The sequence below is a fragment of the Carcharhinus amblyrhynchos genome, chromosome 26 (assembly GCF_965287045.1).
Source record: "Carcharhinus amblyrhynchos chromosome 26, sCarAmb.v2.hapA, whole genome shotgun sequence".
Lineage (NCBI taxonomy): Eukaryota > Metazoa > Chordata > Chondrichthyes > Carcharhiniformes > Carcharhinidae > Carcharhinus > Carcharhinus amblyrhynchos.
In genome coordinates this window covers 34793807-34814478 of record NC_137349.1, presented here as the reverse complement: position 1 = coordinate 34814478, position 20672 = coordinate 34793807, and the positions used below count along the sequence as shown (strand labels likewise).

The following is a 20672-nucleotide window of genomic DNA, read 5'->3' as shown; positions in this document are numbered from 1 at the left end:
GCCTGATAGTGTCAATTTTCCAGCTTCTAGTCTCCTGTGCGTGTGAGATATCCCTGGCCTCTTCGATCAGAGTCATTTACTCTGCGGGACTGCCCATTTTGAACCTCTCCACTCTCTGGCTTTCAGAGACCCTGCGACTCTGCTGATACCATCCTTGTGTTCGCCTGACCTCTCTCAAGTGGGATGGCATCTCAGCAATGAGTCGCTTACATTTGTTGAATGAAAGGCACGGGTATTGAACGGAAAACACTACACAGAAACAGCGACAGGCTGGTGCACAGCTCTGGGATTCCAGTTGTCACGCAGCTTGTATTGTGCGTGACAATGGAAACGGGAGCCTTGCGCTGACAAACGGAAGAGTTCCAGGTCATTTAGCTAGTGAGAACGTTCGCCGGTGTGTGCGAGTGCATTTAAACAGCTTTGGAGTAACTGCCGGTTGTGCTTTAGCTGATTGGTAGAATTAAATAAGCTCCGTGACAGCACGGTTGGTCTTAAAAGGCTTCATTTTATTCTCTGGCAGCGAGTTGCCAGTGCCTGCCGCTGCTCAACCCCACCAGAACCAAACCAAACCAAATCAAGACTGCCCCGGTCCGCAGACTGCCTGGACATTCAAGCCGAGAGTCACATCTCGCGGACGGTGGGCAAGGTTATTGTGTAGTGCAGGCAGCTCACAGTGCAAATCCTGCTCCCTGTAACGGCTGCTGAATCACTCCCAGCTCTGTATCTCCGGCTTGTCACCGTGAGGACAAAGTCTTTCCCCGTGAATGATGCGGAACACCTCCCCCCCTCCTCCAACCTCCTCTCCCTACCCCCACCTCCGAGATTTACTTATACACCTCAGTGTGATTCTGCCAAACATCTAGAATCAGTTATTTCCCCATAGAGAAAGCAGTGGGATGAGAACATCTCTCTCTCTCTCTCTCTCTTTTCCCTGCTGCCATCAGACTTTTGAATGGTCCTATCACATATTAAGCTGATTTTCCTCCTCACCCAATTGGAAACCGTGACACTATTGGGGGGAATTGTCTCATCCTGCACACCATGGGAATTATAGCAGGCTGGGGGGTGGGGTGGACCACGCCAAGGTCCATTAATTTCAAGTAGGATTCTCAGGCTTTGGGGCAAATGTAGCCAGAGAATCCCACCTTATATTTTGCACCCCATCCTCTCCTTCTCCCCTGTGCATTCAGAATGCTTTGTCTGTATAGCATGCAAGAAACAATACTTTTCACTGTGACAATAATAAATCAATTCAATTCTTCCTCCACTTTCACTCTTCCTAGCTCCCCTTGCCCACGTTGTGATACCACAAGTCACAGGCAATGGGCGCCCTCTGGTACTACCGGAACTGTGGAGGCTGTGTTTATACTCAACCTGCTGGCACCACTGGCTCTTGGTACAAATGCCCAAAGTCAGCCCACAGCTCCCACCGCAGTGCCACTTTGCCACTCCCATCTCACCCACCTAGCACATGCGTGTCCGCACTCACTCACACACACACACGCCTGATCCACAAAATCCAGCTGATAAAGGCAGCCCTCCTCAGCATCAGGAGGCCAAATCAGCTTCACAAATCAGTAAGCAAGATCCACAAGCCCAGGAGCTCGGAGCTCTCCTTCCTCTGAGGGCCAGCCAAGCATTGACAGGCAGCAAAAATCAGCACTGGGGTATATCCAGTAGGAGCCTGCATGAGGCAGACACGGAGGTACAAGCATCAATTCGCTTGCAATAGATTTATAAAGCAGTGTTAGGTTTTGTAAAAAGGAAAGACTTGCATTTACATAGCGCCTTCCATAGCCTCAGGATGTCCCAAGAGTGTTCCACAGCCAATGAAATACTTCCTTCAAACTCAGTCACTGCTGTGATGTTGGAAAAGCACCGGTTGGTTTGTGCACAGCAAGATTCCATAAACAGCAGCGTGCTAACGGCCGGATCTGTTCTTGGGTGAGGCATGAATGTTGGTCAGAATGCTGGGGAGTGCGACCCTGGCTCCTCTTCCGCATTCAGCTGGGCAAGGCAGACGGAGTCTTGCTTTGGCACCCTACTTGGAGGTTGATATAACAGGACGGGGCTTTGCCATCGACTGACAACGCTGCCCTCTCTGTGGCGTGACCCATCCTATCCGGCGGCCGAGTTTCGACTTCGGGTGGCCAGTTCCGATTTTCAGAGTGCCCGTGTGCAGCCACCCGCTGGCACCGCCATCAGACGCAGCTGGACAGCGCGCTGGAACCAAGAAAGGGTGACCCGCAATGACGCAGAGAATGGTGGTTCGCTCAAAACCTGTGACAAAGTCTTTTTTAAAATTGGGTTTGCGCCGTTCCAATCAGAAGTGGGCTCGCTGCCCTTTCTTGGGGAGGGTGGGGGGTGACACCTCATCGCCGATGAGGCTGTCGCTCAGAGCTGACTTAACGAGCTCTTCTTAACGGAGGCACAACTCAGCCTTTCCAAGATACACTTGGTGCCCTATCCAAAAAAAAAATCAAACGCCAGCCACAGAGGGGCACCACTTCTGCCCTGGACAAGGACCAACTGCCTGCTGGGCACTGCCCACCCACTTCAGGAGATTTCACTCTCTAACTCTCACAGCATTCTTTGCTGCCTCTGGAGTGAACAGCAAAAACACAGAGAGAGAGAGAGAGAGAGAGACAGACAAAACAAAAACCCAGGACAGTAATGAAAAATCTACTTCGCTAACAATCAATTAAAATAATTAGTAACTTCATCCCCCAGGAGAAACACACTGAGACACACCACCAGATCAATCGCTGTTATCAAAAATTACTGCTTTAACCAAAGCTTAGTGACTGTCACCAACACAACGAAACACATTGACTGCTACAGTGTGGGAAAGGAACAATGTTAGATGGCCAGGAATTGCTATTAACAAGCCCTTTGCACCAAAAGATGTCCCCCCCCCACCTACCCCACAACCTCCAAAAGTCCATGGGTGAATTAATTCCCTTGCGGTTGCCTGTGGGGAGTGAACTACTGTAGGGTTGGGAGGGGAAGAAGTGTTCCCTGAGATCTCCCGAATTTCTCAGACAACACTCGTCTTCCTTCAGCACTGTCTCCCCGAAGGCTCGGCAAGAAGTTACGAGGAGGCTGTCCCAGGGGTTAAGCTTCGTCTGGTACAAACTGGTTAACCTCACCCCCCAAAGCAGGGGAGGTGGGAGAGAAAGGCGAGAGGCGGGGGGGAGGGGGAGGAGGAGAAGAAACACAAAATGAGAATATCGAAGTCTCCAAAATCACGGTTACAATAATGAATGCTAAACCTTTGCTCATTTTCATGGCTCTACCATTCGAGGGAGAGAGAAAATCAATATTAATCAAATTCCTCCAATAATTTACAAACAGACTTTAGCATTAAAACATCATTCCCGGGAACCAGACTTTAATCTTCATTTTAAAAAAATGGAGTTATTATTGACAAACCTTTGTTATGGCACAATAACACTGGTGTACCCAATGAAAACAAAACCCATTCATGTAAGCGATGTTTATTCTTTTACATATCTTTCCCCACTGTAAGCAAGCCAAGACATCGATCTCCCATATAGAGAGAGGTCAATGAAGGCGATTTTTCAAGGCTATTTTTTGCCCCGGCATGAACTAAACACAATACAAAAAAAAAAGGCGAGAGAAAGCTCAGTTACAACGGAACGATCCAATAACACCCCATCTCCTCTCTCCAAGACAATTCCCCCCTCCAGCTAAAAAGTGAAAGGAAGTGATTACTTGCAATGTATATCGAGGCAGCAATTCGTCTGTCTATCTGATCTGTATCAATCCCTTCCCTTAAAACATGAAGCCTGGCGGAGTTGCAGGCAATCTGGTTAATGCATCAAGCTGTCACATCCAGCGCTAAGCAATTCTTAACCGAGAGAATGTTTCAACAGGAAAGGGGCACACATTATTTCCACGGAGTTTTGGCTTGCTGTTTTTGTTTAAAATACTCCAGTATATCTGCTCTCCATTCATCCCTGCCTTTTCATCCCCACAATATATTTTCCATCAGTAAGATAATTTGGGGGGGGGGGGGGGGCATAAAGACAACTTGCAGGCTCCCCGTGTCCGTCCCAATGCCTAAAAGATTTACGCCTCATTGAGAAAGCAAAGGAGCGTTGCAAAGTAAACGCTTAACAAACAGATCAATAGCTTCCAAATATTTAATCAAAAAGCGGAGGACGTGCAAACATTTTATTAACGTTGACTCTCTCCCCCCCCCCCCCCGAAAGATGATCCAGTGAGGGGAGAACAATCCTTTGTGCAAAAATCTTCAGGGGGTGAGATCTGGAAAGGACTACTCTGCCTACCCATAACATTCTTCCTCCTGCCCTCAAATTGTATCAACCTGCACCCCCTCTCACACACAAACCTCCCAGTGTAGTGCCCCGTCCTATGCACAGTTCAGAACTCACCTGCTAAAAAACCCAACAGCCCCCATCCTTTTTCTAAAAACAAAAAAAAATCCTTTGCACACTCTCCTACTCAGTCAGATGCACTGCGTCCATACCCATTTAAACCCCTCACTCACTCACTCTCACACACACACCCTGCCTGGTTGCTGCTCCTCCAGCCTTCCCCCCCCCCCCCACCCCCCCCAAATCATTCCCTCCACCACACGGAATTTCTACATCTGCCCAGTGCCTCACCTCTGGAGTGCTGTAGGACGAATCCATGCCCACACCTCCTCTTCACTCCTTGTGCAAGAATTTCTGCCTCTCCCTTCGGGAAGTAAACCTGCAGAAAGCTTCCCCTTTGGCAGGGGGATTCAAAGTGGGAGCCTTCCCAGGGCAGGGGCACCCCGCATCTCGGCAAAAAGGAGCCCCTTCGCAAGGGGAGCAAATGCAAAGAAGAAGAAGCCCCATCACAGCAGGAATACAAAGGAATTTAAATGCCCTCCCTCACACAAGAGCCCCCATACATACATTGATACATTGATACCTCCAATCAAAAGCATTGAAATGAGAGGGAAGGAGGGGATGGATGAATGCATTTACCTGGTGAAATGTTGTTGCTTTTTGCTTTACATTTTCCTGGTGAATAATCCTGTATTTGCAGAGCTGTGTAATCCCAGTGTGTGTGGTGGTGCTGCTGCTGCTGCCTGCTGCTGCTGCTTGCAGCTTCTCCCTCTCTCTCTCTCTCTCTGTCAGCCTCTCTCAGCTGGAGCAGCCAGCAAGGGGGTGATGTCATTCAGAACCCCGGCGTCATGACATCACGCCTGCCCCGCGTCCCCTGACGTCAGCGCGCCGCGGCGCCGTCCCCGGGGAGGGAGCACGTGACCGGGGCCCCCCCGGGCGCGCACGCGCGTCCCCCCTCCTTAAAGCGACAGTCCTCTCTCTTAAAGGAGCCTCTCTGGAGGTTTCATACTCTGGGGTGTATTGAGCATACGTTGTAAAAATTTTCAGTGGGTTTGACAGAGTAGATGCTGAGAGGTATTCCTTGAATCATGGAATCAGAAACAGTGCAGAAAGTGTCCATTGGGCCCATCGAGACCGCACCAACCACAATCCCACCCTATCCCCATAACCCTGGAGGGAGTTGATCAGGATTTAAATTCTCAATATTTGGTTTAAATCTTCCCACTCCCCCCTGAACACCATGCGACTACTTATAATGATGTTTTGCCTTTTATGGAAGTCAAATAAATTGGCAGACGTAGAAACATAGAAACTAGAAACATGAGTAGGCCATTCAGCACTTCAAGCCTACTCTGCCATTCATTATGATCATGGCTGATCACCGAATTCAATATCCTGATCCCTCCTTCCTCCCATATCCCCTGATCCCCTCAGCCGCAAGAGCTAGATCTAATATAAAGTATGAACAGAAAATGTTGGATAAACTCAACAAGATCCGGCAGTATCTATGGAACACCTCGAGTCCAATATGACTCTTCTACAGGCAGGGCAAATGGCCTAATTCTTCTCCTATATCTAATAGTGTTGCAGGTTATGGGAAAAAGATGGACAATGGGTCTGAGAAACATTTCAGCCATGATCAAATGGCAGAGCAGACTCAATGGGCCGAATGACCTCATTCTGTTCCTATATCTTATGGTCTTATGGATATAAAACTTAGGCAACTTTTGCAGTTCAGTCTCCATCCTAGGTGTAATTATATACAGAGAAACAGGGTTAATGTTTCGAGTCCAATACGATCCTTCTGTTCTTTTAGAAGGGCCATATTGGACCTAACACGTGAACTCTGTACCTCTCTTCACAGATGCTGCCAGACCTGCAGTCCTTCTCCAGCCTTTTCTTGTTTCATTTTGGATTTCCAGCATCCACAGTACTTTGCTTTTAATTACATATAGGGTTGCTAATTGTGATTAAACGTATTCCTGAAGGTTTCTCACATGACTTGCCCCCAAAGTCCAAACAGGCCAACATTTCCATTGTGGTGTGCTGCCCTCTGAGGCCAGTTAGAAAGCAAAAGAACTCATTACCCAACTAAACTGATGCTTGATTCTCAACAAAAAAGCTTATTTTAATTCCACTTTCAATATTTCCATCTGGTAACTAGAAAAGTTCAAGGAAAATGACCAAAAAAGATCAATCTTTTGATTTTTTTCTCCAGGGTTGCTCCAGAAGTGCCTGGAGATGCCAATGCATTCCTGGAGTCCCTAATTATATAAAAACCCTCATCTGTACAATGTATAATTTTCTGGTGTATTAAGCATGCGTTGTAAAAATTTTCAGTGGGTTTGACAGAGTAGATGCTGAGAGGTAGTCCTTGAATCATGGAATCAGAAATAGTGCAGAAAGTGTCCATTCGGCCCATCGAGTCTGCACCAACCACAATCCCACCCTATCCCCATAACCCTATGCATTTACCCTAGCTGGTCCCCCTGACATTAAGGGGCAATTCCGCATGGCCAACCAACCTAACCTAACCTACACATCTTTGGACTGTGGGAGGAATCTGGAACACCTGAGGAAACCCACGCAGACACAGGGAGAACGTGCAAACTCCACACAGACCCAAGCCAGGAATCGAACCCAGGTCCCTGGCATTGTGTGACAGCAGTGCTAACCAGTGTGCCACCCTGCTGCCCACACACACACATGGACACACGCACACACACAGGCACACGCACAAACATGGGTCCCCTCCATAGGCGTCCGCACACCCTGAGTAAAATGGGATAGCCTCATCCTGGGAGATCAACCTGCCTGATTTATTGGCTCTCCTCTTGTACCAGAGGGCATAATCTCAGAGTAAGGTATTGTCCATTTAAGATGAGATGAGGGGAATTTCTTCTCTCAGAGGGCGGTGAATCTATGGGGATCTTTACTGCAGAGGGCTGTGGAGGTTAGGTTGGTAAGTATGTTTAAGGCTGAGACAGACAGATTTTTAATCAGTGAGGGAATTGAGGGTAACGGGGATAAGACGAGAAAGTGGAGTTGAGGATCATATCAGATCAGCATAATCTCATTGAATAGCAGAGCAGGCTCTATGGGCTGAATGGCCACCAGCTTTGGGTCAATGGAAGCACCCTTATTGCCAAGGTCTAGAGACAATTTCTTGAGCACATTCTTCAGACTGAGACTTCACCGTGCTGACACCTGAATTAAATCACCATAAAAATTGTACAAACTTTACAGAGCGAAAGGAGGCCATTCGGTCCATCGAGCCTGTACCGACAAAATTCTATCCAGGCCCAATCCCCACACATTTACCCCGCTAATCCCTTTAACCTATACATCCCAGGACACTAGGGAGGAATTTATCTCGGCCAATCAACCTAACCCACACATATTTGGACCGTGGCAGGAAAGCAGAGCACCCGGAGGAAACCCACGCAGACACGGGGAGAATGTGCAAACTCCACACAGGCAGTGACCCAAGCCAAGAATCGAATCCACGACCCTGGAGCTGTGAGGCAGCAGTGCTAACCAGTGTGCCGCCCAAAATATTTTGACCACTCAAGGAGATTTGAAAGTTCCCACCATGCTATTTCCTCATCTAATACTAGATGACATACTAGACACAATGGACCGAATGGCCTTCTTATCTGCAGTAACTTTTACAATTTCTATGAGTAAAAACACATTACCTGATTACTTTCTCTGGATGTACAAATTGGCTTGCTGCGTTTCTTGCATAACAGTGACTAATACACTCCAAAAAAGTGCTTCATTAGTTGTAAATTACTCCGTGAGATGCTGTGGGCCTGAATTGCACTATATAAATTCCACTGACTTTTACAACAAAGAAATGTATTTTTGCTCTTTCTCTGAAGATGGGGTCAACCATGAGGGTGCACAGTTTGGTGGGAAGCGTTGAGCCTCCTGGGTGAAATGCGACGTTAGAGATAATTATAAAGTTAAGCAGAGCAAAACCGGGGGAAGTTGTTCAGAACCAACAGGAGGTAAATGAAAAAAGAACTAACTGCTGGGAAATGGGGTTAGAATAAATAGGTGCTTGATGGCTAGCATGGAGACGATGGGCTGAAGGGCCTCTTTCTGTGCTGTGAAACACCATGATTCTATAATTGTCTGATGGATCAGGATGAAGCAGACAATGGTTGGGATTCTCTGGTTGTTCAATGCCCCACTGTCACTGTCAGCGAGGATGGAGAATCTGGCGCTCAGCCAAACCGCGTGCAGCAGGACTGGAGAATCCTATCTGCGGATGAGGTTGGAGTATTCTGGCCAGTATTAAACAAAAAGAACAACTGAGGTGTGAATGAATCGACTGCAAAATGTAGAATCCCTACAGTGTAGAAGGAGGCCATTTGGCCCATCAGGCCCACGCCAGCAACAATCCCGCCCTAGCCCTATTCCCGTAACCACACATATTTACCCTGCTAATCCCTCTGACTCGAAGGGGGAATTCAGCGTGGCTTATCAACCCAGCTCACACATCTTTAGACTGTGGAAGGAAACCCACTCGGAGAACATGCAAACTTCACGCAGGCAGACACCCCAGGCTGGAATTGAACCTGGGTCCCCAGAGCTGTGAGGCAGTAGTGCTAATCACTGTGCCACCGCTTGTTCAACAAAATATTACAATAGGCATTAAAGTGGCAAGTGAAATTTGATTAAGGTAAATGTGAGGTACTGCACACAGAAATAACAAAGCCGGTGACGTACCTAATCCAGGAGTGATTCTGAAAGAACTAAATATGAATTCAAAAAAAGCACAAGCAGTTTTCATGGTCTCATCCTCATTATTGGGTAGCAATTGATAGGTCAAGTAAGGCGCTGAACTACAAAATGAACAGCAGAGAAATGCACCATGCTAACTCTGTACATGTTTATAACTCTCATGCTTTGAGTAGTGTCCTGGTCACCGGATACAAAGCAAGCATTCAAAGAAGGTGGACAGAAGCTCCAGGACTGGAGTGACGTGGTGGCACAGTGGTTTGCACTGCTGCCTCCACAGCAGCAGGGTCCTGGGCTTAATTCGGGCCTCGGCTGACTGTGTAGAGTTTACACTTTCTCCCCGTGTCAGCATGGGTTTCCTCCCACACTCTAAAGATGTGCGGGTTAGGTCGATTGGCCATGCTAAATTGTCCCTTAGTGTCAGGAGGATTAGCAGGATAAATGTGTGGGGATAGGTCCTGAGTGGGATTGAATATAGAACAGAGAACTCTACAGCACAAACAGGCCCTTCGGCCCACAAGTTGCGCTGATCATACCCCTGCCTACCAGGCCTATCTATAACCCTCAATCCCATTAAATCCCATGTACTCATCCAGAAGTCTCTTAAAAGACCCCAGCGAGTTTACCTCCACCACCACCGAAGGCAGCCGATTCCACTCCACTCACCACCCTCTGAGTGAAATACTCATCTCCTCTGTAATTGTTGCCTGTGCAGGCTCGATGGGCCAAATGGCTTCCTACTGTACAGATTCTATGTTTTCCGGAGGAAACCCATTCTCACCTCAGTAGTTCTCTTTGCTTAATATTCGCCAGACTGACCCAAGACGTGGAGGATGGAAGTTCAATCAAACAATTGGAAAAACCGGTGCTTTTTCTACAGTGAAAGAAGCCATTGGAAATTGGATGTGAACCTCTAGTAGGATATCCAATGTGGGAAAGATAAATCCGGAAAATTAATCAGGTAAACTGTTGAAATAAGGCAGGCAGATATGGTTCAAAAGAGCAAAAGTCAAATTTAGGGCTGGGCTGGAGAAATTCTTCTTGAGACAAAGACAGGCAATACAAATACAAACCTTTAGAGGTTAAAAACCCGAGAATCAATTGGATGGTGATGTGGACAGGGAAGCAATGACTTCCTGGATGCACCTCCTTCGTTACTCCCAAATTTTTTGTGACGACAAGGTTGAAGATTTAAAAGTTGATCTGTTGGGGTGCAGGCAAAGAGCGTGGGGAAGTCTTTGATAACAGGAGTTGAACATTTTAAGAGGTATGTTGTCAGGATCAGATTTTCAGTGAGAGTTAGGATGTGTGTTATGTGAAACTGGAAAACCCAGCAGCAGCTTTGGAGAAATTGAGCCCGAGAATCCCATAGAATCCTTACAGTGCAGAAGAAGGCTATCAACCCATTGAGTCATCTCTGAAGAGCATCTTACCCAGGCCCACCTCTCCGTCCCATCCTTGTAATCTTGTACATTTACAATGGCTATCCCACCTAAACTACACACCTTTGGACACTACGTGGCAATTTAGCATGGCCATTCCACCTAAACTACACACCTTTGTACACAATGGGGCAATTTAGCATGGCCATTCCACCTAAACTGCACACCTTTAGACACTGTGGGGCAATTTAGCATGGCCATTTCACCTAAACTACACACCTTTGGACACTATGGGGCAATTTAGCATGGCCATTCCACCTAAACTACACACCTTTGGACACTATGGGGCAATTTAGCATGGCCAATCCACCTAATTCGCACATCTATGGACTGCGGGAGAAAACTGGAGTACTGGGAGGAAACCCATGCAGACACAGGGAGAATGTACAAACTCCATGCAGACAGTGACCCAAGCCAGGAATCGAACCCAGGTCCCTGACACTGTGAGGCTGCAGTTTGCTAACCACTGTACCATCTTGCCACCAATGAAGAAAGAAAATAATGAATGAGAGTGGCAGGGACAGTAAGGACGAATTGGGACAAATGTAGAAAATGTGAACTTGTATAAAAATCTTAGAACAGATCTTCAGATCCTCTGCCACTTAAAGCAAGGCTTTATTTGTTTTAATCGGGCTGTCGGTGAACTGCTTTGTGACAAGGTCGAGGTCCGCCTTGTAAAGAAGGAAAAATGAAACGTCTCCGATCTCACAAGGAACATATGTTCAGTCACAAACAATCAGTGGTTGGCAGATTGGAGAATGGGAGCTGTTGGGAATTGCTGGCTGTTTGGACGAAAGTAATGTGAACCAATTAAAGAGACAATATCTTTATTCAAAGGTTCTTGGCAAGCACTCAAAACGATGGTGAGGCTTCCATGGAAACTTGTCGTTACATCACAAAAATTTGTTACGAGCACAGAACGTTTAACCCCTGTCTCTTCACGGCGACAAAGACAGGGTCCCTTTAAGGGATTCCCAAACCCACGTGTTCACACCTCAATATTACAGGCTAAAATTGCACTGAGGGTCTAAGTTTGATTGGTGGCCCAATGGGACAGCTGTACCAAGTGCCAGAACAAAACTGGACAAATCTTCCCCTTTTGTGTCCACTGTGGCCCCTTCCTATCCCAATCACATGATGTTGCATGCCAGTAAGGAAGCTATCACACCGATAGGGAACGCAGTCAGACAAGTCCTGGATACTCAATCATGATGCAGAACCTCTCTGTCGTAGCAAAAATGGCATCCAGAAACGGGAAGTCCTGCCTCTGGACACATCACTTCCTATTCCCGTGGGTGGGGGGAGCACTGGAATCGGGCTGGGGTTTACGCATGGGCGATTTACAGCCCTTTAAAGCATTCATTGCCTCCACTGAAGCGGAATTTTGGTAGGCCAGTGGTGTGAAACCTGTAGAGTGCAGATTGGACCTGGTAAGAGCTAACCAGGACTTGGTGGTCTTGTTTGGATGGCCAGTGTATCTCCTTTGGATGGGGTCCTGGGCCATCTTTGGTGGAGGTCAGGTACCTTTTGGGGTAGGTCAGGCACATTTTGGAATTGCTATAGATAGGTGTAAATGTGCGTAAAAAGCCCGTCATTAAGTCTGGCTCGTTGGAACAGTCAACTGACCTGCCAAAATCATTTGTCAGAAGCATCTGTCAAAGGGACAGTTCAAAGAGACCTGTCAAGATTGTCAAGAGAACTGTCAAAAACAAATACCAAAGGGAACTGTCAAATTGTCAAGGTATTTAAAATATCTGCCCTTTAAACATTTGGAAAAAAAAAAATCTGGAGTGTTAAAAATGTTTATTTCAATAGGTACAGGGACATTGGTTGGCATTGAAGGCATGGGCTGGGTGGATATAGAAGTTATGTAGGTAATGGAGGATGGGTACACGGGCACAAGATGATATGGATTGGATTGGGTGGGTCATGGGGAATGTGTGGGAGAGTGAGAAGGGGTGAAGATTGGAGGGTTTCTTTTGTCAATCTTTCACACAACATTACAACAGAGAGGCTGGCCTTCTGGCCATCCCTGCCAGTCTGCAACTGGTTTGACGGGCATGACTTGTAATCTAGCTCGCTATCTCCCCACCTCATACCCAACCACACACCCCACCTCTCCCAAATCATGGAATGAAAATTCCAATGCCCGGCCCTCTTTTTCCCGAGTCGGATTCACGGAGCTAGGTAATGTCCTAAGTCTGCATTTTGGACCCAGGAGTAGAAGTTCCTCACACCGGTTTCAGAGAGGCAGCAGTTCCTTTTAATTTAAAGAACTTTTAAGAAGTGGGGAATGGGATGGAGTACAAATGAGAAAACTGTCCCTTTGCCTCTGGGATTTGGATTTGAATCTCATCCAGACTGATGGATGGACATCTCCCCTCTGCCAATGATCTGATGTTGCATGAGTCAGCCATTGTCAATGCTCAGAGCCAGCACAGGTTTGACAATCTCATTCAGAGAAACTGTGGAGATGGCTGGTATGGCTTTCAGCTGATGAATGATTGAATCACAGAATCCATACAGTCCAGAAAAAGGCCATTCGGCCCATCAATCCTGCATTGACAACAATCCCACTCAGCGTCTATCCCTGCTAATCCCCCTGACCTTAGGGGCAATTCACCACGGTCAATCCATCAGGAGGATTGGGGAGGCGGTGGTGGGGGGACCTGGAGGCTGCCCATTGGGCCTGAGGTAGAGTGGGAAGGATTTCCATGGTTTTTGGAGTGGTCATCATTCTGGGGAGATGAGGCCTGTTTCTCTGACAGGCCGTGGAACAGTGATCCTGTCTCTCATGGCACCACTTTTGGTATAAGCCCTGTGGGTGAGATGGCATCAGGGTCTTGTTGGTGTAACAGGCCCCTGGTTTGATGGCAAGGGCATGGCTTCATGCATTTAGCTTGTTCGAGGAGATGGTGCCTGTATCGTGGGACTAGCTGTGACATATCCTTTCACATCCTGTGTTGGCATGGAATGATAGCACGCCATTGACTCGTGCTCCCCCTCCACTCCTTTACCGTGCTACATGAAGTGTAAGCTACAGATGGAGTGACCTTGGAGCTCATACTTTACACTTTCCTTCCCGCTTCCCTCCCCCTTACCCTCCCTTTCTGATCTTATACTTCCTGATACCCAAGCAGGGTTTTGTGGAAATCCAGCAATTTGTTCCCTAACAGATGACTAGGAGTGCTGAAGTGTCACCCTGTGAGAACAGCAGAAGTGTAAATCTGCTAACTTCTCTCAAGATGAGTTGTGCTCCCGACACTGCCAATGTGCCGTTGCCAACATCTTCCCGTGGACGCAAAATGATAGATGAACTGACAAGGTCCTTGCTCTCAGCCAGCCAGCCAGCCCAGACTGCTGCCACCTGAGCCGAGGTGGTGACGTCTGCGACCAAGCCCTTACAAGGCCCAGAGCTGCTCCAAATCATTCTGCAAGGCCATCTGCGGTCTGCCCTTGTAAGAGTCAGCAACCTTCACTCAGCCATGTGTAGGAGCACCCACTGGGTGAGTAATCCCAAGGCCCAGATTAATGCTCTGGGAGACATGAGTTCAAATCCCACCACAGCAGCTGGTGGAGTTTAAATTCAAATAATAACATCTAAAATTGATTTCCGGTCTCCGTCATGGTGACCATGACAACTAACACAAATTGTAAGGAGCATCTGGTTCATTCACGTCCTTCAGGGAAGGGAATCTGCCATCCTTATGTTGTCTGGCCTACAGTCCACAGCTTTCCTCTCAAATGGCCTCATAAGCCACTCAGTCCATGTGGAGGGGCAACGAGTGCTGGCCTTGCCAATAGCACATCCCACAAAAGAATAAAAGGGAAAAGTAATCACCTATATAATGTTGTTGGCATGCTTGCAAAATGTCAACTGCGAAATAAATCCTCAGAGGCTGGTGTCCCTTCATCAGATTCCCGTTATTTATAAACTCTACTTCAATCCTAGGGCAGGATTTTCTCGCCATTCTTGCCCTAAGGCATAATTTTCTGTGCCACCCATTAAGATTCTCCCAGCGGGCGGGACAGGAAAATTCTGCCCCTAGTTACAAAGTCAGAATCAGGAGTGTTAGTGGACTTAGCACTCATGTATTCATATACAGGCTCCCTGATTGGGCAGGCAATCATTACCTCAATCAGGGAGCTCATACTCCAAGAGGCCAATCTCATGGGCTTCGTTGAAGCCATTACAAACTACACATTTATAGAATGGTAGTCCCTGTATTTGTTGCAGAGATGGGGGTCCCACAGCACCACATGTGGACTGTCAATGGTGTCTGCACCATCAGGAACTCACTAACCCGGCAAATCCATGTGCCCTTTCCTTCTGTTTCTTCTTCCAGAGGGAGCAGATGACATACTCGCTTCTTGGGGAACAGATGGTCTCTTTGTCCTGCTGGATGCTATGATGGGCGATACACTGGGAAATGTTCAAGATGTCAATCGCTTTGACTCGGAAGGACCCTGACACATAAAAGTTTAATTGCAATGTTAGCTTTATGGCCACTGACATAAAGGGCCATCCTTATCCTGTTATAAGGCAGCAGTCTGGATTATAGGAAGCAGCACCGTTCGGTGACCATCTCTTTGTTGAGCCTGAGCCACCTCAGGATTTGGTCCTGGGGCAGGTGGAGGTACAGGAAGAGTTTCTGAAACACTCTTGTTAAAGGATTAACTTTCGGACTTAGGCTGAAAAGTGGTAGGAACCACTTGTCTCACACAATCGCCAGACTGTGTTCATTCGGTATAAGAGACTCGAACTGTCTCTCCTTGACATTCAGCGGCACTGCCAAGGCTAATCCCCCAACATCAACATCCCAGGGGTTACCATTGACCAGAAATTGAACTGGACCAGCCAAATAAATAACGTGGTTACAGAGGCAGGCTAGAGGCTAGGAATTCCATGACAAATAACTCACTTCCTGACCCCACCCCCCCCAAAGTTTATTCATTAGTGTCACACGTAGGTTTACATTAACACTGCAATGAAGTTACTGTGAGAATCCCCTAGTCGCCAAACTCTGGTGCTTGTTCGGGTACGTGGGAGAAGAATTCAGCAGAGCCAATCATGATGTCTTTCAGACTGTGGGAGGAAACCCATGCAGACACGGGGAGAATGTGCAGATTCCGCACAGACAGTCACCCAAGCCGGGAATTGAACCCTGGTCCCTGGCTCTGTGAAGCTGCAGTGCTAGCCACTGTGCTACCGTGCCACCAATATAAGCCTACCTGTGACAATGAACTTAAACTCTCTGATACATTGGTGGTAGCACACAGCTTATCTCTTTATCGGGTTTTGGATCAATTGTAATTCCTTACGCATTATCTGAAATTTCCTGCAATCCTTGAGCAGTGCTGTGTTAACTAATCCCAAGCAAAGGCAGAGCAGGTGTGAAAAACCTGACCTTGTTGCAGGTGGAAACATTGAGTGAATGAAGTCAGGGTCAAACCTGCCTCTAAAGCCTTCACATTCAAATAGTCTAATGTATAGGCTTTCAATGTTCACAATCAAGCACTCTATTGCTTTAAAGTAATGAGCCTAATAATACACTTGGTGTTAGATGCTATAACTCCCTCACTACTGGAAAACAATGGCTTCGATAATGCAGAGGTGTTAAACAGTATAACGTCCATATTAATGTAAAAATTAATGTAAAATACAAGAAATGCCAGGAAAGATAGTGTTAAAAATGGCATCGGCCTTAAAGAGACACAGATCCGCCTTAGCGCAATAATATATGGTGAATTATGTTGTGTAACCGTTGTTATAAAGCAGAGTTTTAATGATAGACTAGGAGCACTGACGGGGTGCTCTGCACTGGTACATAAATAAAAGTCATTTATTCAGTACCTGTAACATTCTATGCTGTACTTTGTTACAGATGCAAAAGAATCTCTGAAAATAAGTTTTTGTCTCGGCCCACACAGACTCAATGGGCCTGAAATGTATGAAGTTGGGGAGTTTTCACAGAGGGATGACTACGGTGTCTGGGACCCACTTCTGGGATTCCCAATCCTATTCCCAAGGTTTCCAATTTCCAGAACAGCATTTTAGGGCATTGGTCATAATCCCACATCCGGTGCAACTGGCCTGGCCCACTCTATTGCAGGGATAGGCAAAGCTTTCTATGTCCACAATTGAACACCTTATTGCTTTAAATCCTAATAATACACTCAGTGCTACATGCTATAACTCCCCCACTACTGTAAAGCAATGGCTTTGATAATGCAGAGGTGTTAAATAGCATAACTTCCATATTAATGTAAAATAGCATGTCTTCTAACGTACCGCAAGAAATGCCAGAAAAGATCTGCTAATAATATTAAAAATGACAATGGCCTTAAAGGGACTCAGATCCACCCTAATCCTCTGGGAGCTGGACCAGCTTTTTAAAGGGTCATGGTTCACAGCGCTTCAGGGGTACTATGAGCCAAAGTCTCCTGAAGAGATTCTTTGGAAAATTCAGCTCATAGGTTCTCTTCATGCCCCACAATGCCAAGGCACGCCACTTTCTGAAAAACAAAATAAAACACCAGAGATGGATTTCTGGGTCTCAACCAAGCCTTATTATGTATTCTTGGCTGAGAGTCTAGAAATCCATGTTAGAGTATTGAAACATCTCAGCCCCAGGGACACTATTGCTTGATTGATAGCTCTGGCTCTCTGATCTCTTCTGTCAATTGCGCATTGTTTATTTACACAAGGTAAAGATGTTTCAAGTGCTTACAGTACCTGCCATTGATTTTTAATGTGTCTGGATTGTTGACACATTTATTGATCTGTAGTAAAAAGAAATTGTTTTTAAAGAACGTGGAAAGTTACCAATGAATGACAGATTTTTAAAAAATTTTTTTTTAACCACATTCTATTATCGCTATTGAGTTCAAAGGTATACAGTCGGTTAATAGGCATAGAAGCATCATAGCTTGGTATGGGTGGGAATTAGGGGCCATAGTGAGATGAATGGGGTGCATAAAATGGTGTGAATGGGCCACTGGGTGTGTGGGGGAAAGGTTGAAGGTAGAGCAGCATGGTGGCATAGTGGTTAGCACTGTTACCTCACAGCACCAGGGACCTGGGTTCGATTCCCGGCTTGGGTCACTGTGTTTGCCCATTCTCCCCGTGTCTGCGTGGGTTTCCTCCCGCAATCCGAAAGACGTGCTGGTTAGGTACATTTACACGGAAAGGTGGCGGCTAGGGGAATTTCACCAAAAGTTCATTGCAGTGTTAACGTCAGCCTTACTTGTGACTAATGAACTTTACCTTTTAGTATAACTGGGATGGAGCCCCAGAAGGGTGGCAAAGGTGGGGCCTTTCAAACAGCCACCCATCACGGCTGCCTCCAAACGTCTCCCCACGTGAGTTGGGCTGACTGCTGTGGTTCCTGGCATGTTCCTGTGGTTCCTGGCGCGTTCTCCCTTGGTGGGCATGCCAAGTCTTCCCAACTCCTGCTACCCTCCAAGAGGAGGGTATATTGTTATCTTTATATTGTTCAAGGGACGGAATTACCAATCCAGATGTTAGAAATATGTTAAAAAGAAATGAGAAGCAGTCACGGGGTGTTCTGCCCTGAGCAACCTAGTGGTGGAATTGACTAATACCTGCCAACCTCCAAGCCATCGTCACTGATCGCAGCTAACCTCTGATTGAGCACAAGGTGGGCCAATTTACATCAAATCAAATTTGTGGCCTTAAAATGACGGATCTGGTTAAAGACTGAATCACTTTGGCTCCAGCATGGTATGACGTGTGCTTCATGGTATAATTTGTCCTTATAAAACATTGAATCATCCAGTTCACCATAAACAGCACCACAGGAGTTCAACTAGTTTAAATATAAAAATCTTGTATTTAGCTCATCCATCACATCTCTAAGTGTCACACTAGAAATAATTCCACTCGAAAATGTTATGCATGCAAAGTGTCACACTTGCACCAGATTGGCTCAAATATCGCATCCATAAAACAGCAACAAGTCATAACTGAGCAATCTTTATCAAGGTAGAAAGAAATAGACTGAAATTTGGGTATTTCTTGCCGGTTTCTCACCTTGTGAACCTGCTCCGTCACCACACCCCCATATAGCTCCTCCCCCCCTTCCCCCCACCCCCGTCACCTTCCCCACCATGGCTCCTCCCAACCCCCAAGTGAAAGGATTAAGGATTGGCCATCCATTATCAACCTCAAGATTAACACCCCTCACAAACTACAATTAATCTCTCACTGACCTTGGGGAGCGGCTCTATCAAAGCACCGAGTGCAATCTATCATCCCATCGCCAGTTAGTAAAGGATGATCGAGGAGCATCGTCACTCAGGCTCACATTTATTTGCAGAGTGAGACATTACCAGCACGTGCCTCCCCACTCTACTACACCACAGCTTCAGTAACTGTTGCTTTACACTTCTTTTCAAGAACCCGCCAAGCATTAGGTGCCCCAATTGACAGGCGCACAATTGGTAGAGGGTGACACAGTGTGGGGGGATTGTCAGTCCCCATTTTCAGGGGATGGGAATGAAGGCCAGGTGGAGGATTGAGGTGGGGTCCTGAAACAGCACTCACGGGAGCAGGATTTCCCTGTTCTGTCGTTCCCCCACCCTGCCAATGATATAATAGGGCTCGCCCCATGAAAGGTTGGGAAGCTCTTTGCCGTACATTACCAAGTATCAGCGTAATAGCCGGCCACCCCACTCGTTTGTCGTCCCCACCTAGGGATTTCTGTCCCACTAGTGATACATCTCATTGGCAAGGCTTACAACCTAGCGAACAGTCCATGCTGGGAGCACACAGGTAAGTATAACCCCTAAGGGGGAAAGCATTGTGCCCAGGCAGTATCCTGGCAGTGCCTGAGCATTGCCCCCTGGCAATGCCCCCCTAAGGGGGAAAGCATTGCCCCCAGCAGTATCCTTGAGAGGCAGTGCCAAGGCATGGCAGTGTCGGGGGACAATGCTGGGGTAGCTTCCATTGGGAGGCCCATAGGGGTGGGGTGTTCGGACAGGTGGGGGTGGGGTGGAGGGACGGTGTGTGTCTGTTTGGGGGATCCCATTTTAGCTGCAATCCTGTTTTCTCATGACCTCAGTACCTGGACTGGCTTTGCAAACTCAAGAGATCAAAGGATATAGAGATAAAGTGGTGGTAAAATAAAATTGAGATGGCAGATCTTATTGGGTGTTGGGGCTGGCTTGAGAGGCAGCGTAATGGGCCAGGAGACATAAGCAGAGGCTGTTTAACAGGCTCCCCGCTGGACACATCTCCAGGGCATGGATTTTAAGCGTCATCAGTTCCCTGCCGGTAATCAACGCAGAGCTGATTTCCATATTAAAATTCAAATTTAAATATCTGAATCTCCACTTACCCCACTTAACAACAGACAGGGAGAACCCCCCTCAACTCACATGGGGAACATCAGATCAGCCCACTACGCACCCAGGGAACATTCCCTTCACAGACACAGGGTTGGCGCTCCCACAGACACGGAGAACCCCCACTCACACAGACACAAGGAACAACCCCCTTCCCCCCCCAACAAAAACACAAAACATCCCCCTTCCACAGACACAGAGAAACTCCCCTCCCCACCACCACACAGACACAAGAACAACTCCCTCCCCTCCACCACAGACACAGGGAAACCTACCCCCTCCCTCCTCTATTCCCCCCCCCCCCCACTCTGAACACCCCACTCCCCATGGGCCTCCCAACCGAAGTCTCCAGGCCCACAAGTATCTCCCTACCCAGCCAGGAATGGTTCACTCCAGCAGGGTTTATTGCTGCTCCCCATTGCTGGGCAACAGGTAGGTAATCACTGATATCCATTCTGATAGATTGGCACGTGCGCAGTGGCCCACTCAGTTCTATGCTGCCGGCCTCTCCAGTGAGAATAGGTTACGCCCCCAAGTTTTCAATGTGGGCCTCACTAGGGCACTCTGCAGTGTGTGGGAGATTCATTTTAAAAATCCAACGAAACAAAAACAGCAGGAGTTACTCCAATTTTTACGCAAACTCGACACTTAGAATTTCTTGGGTGAATTGCTCCATGATCTATGCACTGCCCAGAGTACAAACTGAATATAAAACAGCAGCCTCTGTAACACCTTATCACCAAATCATGTGATC

The 20672-nt window shown here is 47.2% G+C and overlaps 1 protein-coding gene across 9 annotated transcripts in view; it reads right to left on the bottom strand.

The window, feature by feature from the left end:
- Positions 1-5107, bottom strand: part of LOC145358780 (receptor-type tyrosine-protein phosphatase delta-like) — a 517644-nt gene extending 512537 nt beyond the window's left edge. For all 9 annotated transcript variants that reach the window (XR_013889502.1, XM_080213067.1, XM_080213059.1 and 6 more), the window contains exon 1: positions 5001-5107. The gene's annotated coding sequence lies outside the window, so the exon portion shown is untranslated. The remainder of the gene's footprint in view (positions 1-5000) is intronic.
- Between the last annotated feature and the right edge of the window lie 15565 nt (positions 5108-20672).